This window comes from Puma concolor, chromosome B1, assembly GCF_028749965.1.
Source record: "Puma concolor isolate L17-30 chromosome B1, mPumCon1.1.hap2, whole genome shotgun sequence".
Taxonomy (NCBI): Eukaryota; Metazoa; Chordata; class Mammalia; order Carnivora; family Felidae; genus Puma; species Puma concolor.
Genome location: NC_141670.1, coordinates 92,834,299 through 92,837,095, shown reverse-complemented (window position 1 = coordinate 92,837,095; position 2,797 = coordinate 92,834,299). Strand labels below are relative to the sequence as shown.

The window sequence follows — 2,797 nt, the reverse complement described above, 5'->3', positions numbered from 1 at the left end:
TAAATGTCTATTTATTTATTTTTTTTTGAGAAAGAGCGCAAGCAGGGGAGGGCAAAGAGAGAGGGATAAAGAGAAGCCCAAGCAGGCTCCACAGTGTCAGTGAAGAGCCCCATTTGAGATTCAAACTCATTAAACGTGAGATTATAGCGGCAGCTGAAATCCAGAGTCAGATGCTTAACCCACTGAACCACCCAGGCAGCCCTATGTGCTTGCTCTTTTAAAGGGTGTTTTGGGGCGCCTGGCTGGCTCAGTTGGTAGAGAATGCAACTCTCAGTCTCAGCGACATGCATTCAAGCTCCATGTTGGGCATGGAGCCTACTTAAAAAAACAAAACAAAACAAAACAAAAAAAAGAAAGAAAAAAGAGAATGTTTTGGACCTCACTATGTATTCTCTGGCTCTGGGGTAGAGAGAATCTCCTTACTCACCGAATTATGCCGCTTACATGCACTATATGGTGGGGAAATATAGTTTAGAAGTGATGAAAAAGACATTTAAGAATGGAATGTCTTCTGAATTCTTAATTATAATCACCAGATGGTTCACTCAATGATTATGTTTTTCTGTTTTGTGCTGTTTTCTTTTATGGCAGTCCTACCAAAATATTAGCCCCTTTGCTGTATATTTCTTTCCCTCAAAAGAATATATTTTACATCACTTTAACGATGTTTTGAAAAGAGAAGACCATTAAAATAGACATACACAGATATTCTTAAGTTAAAGGAGTACTAAAAAGTTTAAAATTTGCTCTAACATTAACAGTATTTTAATTTTTTGTTGTTGCTGTTAATAGAGATATCATATGTTAAAAATGAAATCAAATCTATTTATTGACATAGTTTTCATACATTGTGGGAAATATATAACTTTGAAACTTTAAAGAATTATTTTTTGGTTAGTAATTTTGCAAATGGATACTCCTCACTAGAGGGAAAAGCAGTTAACAAGAAGATAGTGGTACCCAAATAATTTGAATAATCAAAGCAAATTTTTGTTTTAAAAGATTTACAAAGACATCACCCATTATAAAGTGCACAGATCTTAAGTGTATAGATCACTTAATTTTTACATATGCATACACCTATATATGAAGCAAAGTTATATTTCACTGGGTGGAACAGTAAGGGTTAAGTTGTATTGGTGAATCCATAGCTAAATATTACATATTTGGGTTTACATGTAAAAATTGATATGTTTCTCTGGGTAGCATCATCAACTGAGATAAAGTTTTAAATTTCTATTGTGAATTTTTTACCTCCGGTTTTACCTATAAGTTCCACATTGTCAGTTCTATCTATACAAAATTGTTTAAAATGACTAATTAAAAGAAAACGAAACTCTAATAACATCATACAATTCGTCTACTCCAATTTGTCTCAAGTGATTCTCTTTATTTAAGCTGTATAGGTGAGAAGTAAAGCAAATTCAGAATGGAGATTTAAAATATGGCTCAGTCTACTTATGTAATAATCTTTCTTTACTTCTTCTTTATATGTTTTCATAGAATTTGATAACCAACCTACTCCTAACATTTAGGGGGGTTTAGGGCTACAGTATAAATGGAAACTAATACATCTTGTGTTTATAAAATCTTTATGAGATATCTCTGAAGTTATATACATGTATATAACATATGTATATTAAATATGTTATGCCCTTCCACTTTAATAATGTACCCTTCGTAAAGATTCTGAATTTCCAAATCTGAGTTTAGACTTCTTGGATTTTCAGCCTTTGTATTTTGTGTTGCTTCTGTTTGCTCCCACCCAGAGGTCTATCCAATCCCACAGGGACCTCTTGAGCAATCTACGGATGTCACAGACTACACTGCGCAGCCAAGCGCCATTTTCCCCAAGCAGTTATTGTTGGCAGCTCTCAAGGCACCTCCCAGGCCACCACACAGACTACTGATTAAATCTTTGGTCTAGTGCTTGCTTCGGCAGCACATACGCTAAGAAGATAGAAGATTAGTATGGCCTGTGCAAGGATGACATGTGAATCCACGAAGTGTTCCATATTAAAAAATAGGCAAATAAGGGCGCCTGGGTGGCTCAGTCAGTTAAGCGTCCAACTTCAGCTCAGGTCACGATCTCGCGGTCCGTGAGTTCGGCCCGCGTGGGGCTCTGGGTTGGTGGCTCAGAGCCTAGAGCCTGCTGCCTGCTGCGGAGTCTGTGTCTCCCTCTCTGTCTGCCCCTCCCCCGCACATGCTGTGTCTTTCTCTCTGTCAACAATAAATAAAAACATCAAATTTTTTTTTTTTCAAAGAAAGGCAGACAAGGGGCCAAACATATGAAAATTGTATAATAAGTTTAAAAGATTAAAAAAAAAAACCAGAGCAAGAATAAATAGAAGTGAAAAATGAGAGAAAATGGAAATATTTTCAAGTGTTTATCATTTGTCATGCACAGTGCTGAAAGTTTTCTATGCTCTATTCCAGTCGCTCTTTCCAACACTTCTCTGGGTGGGCATCATCACTCTTGACTGGAAAAATGGGTAAAATGAAGTTCACAGGAGTTACCTAAATCATGGTTGTTCACCTAGTTCTAAGTGATAAAGTCAAAATTGGAGCATGGATCACTTTAATATTACTTCCTTTCCACCAACTTTAGGATACACTTAAGGAATATTTCATATATGAAAATAGTAAGGCACTGCTAGTGAAATTTTGCTGAGATGATTAACTAGTGAAAAATAACTCTGGTCTCTTTTCAATCTCTTTGATGGTTAGTGTCTTCATTTTTTTAACTACTGAAACTAGAATCAAAACTAGAAAGGAATGGATAAGGAAAATGAGTAGC

At 36.0% G+C, this 2,797-nt stretch overlaps 1 pseudogene; it reads left to right on the top strand.

Moving 5' to 3' along the window:
- Positions 1-1,926: 1,926 nt before the first annotated feature.
- On the top strand, positions 1,927-2,021 carry LOC147581761 (U6 spliceosomal RNA; annotated as a pseudogene).
- The last annotated feature ends 776 nt before the right edge of the window (positions 2,022-2,797 follow it).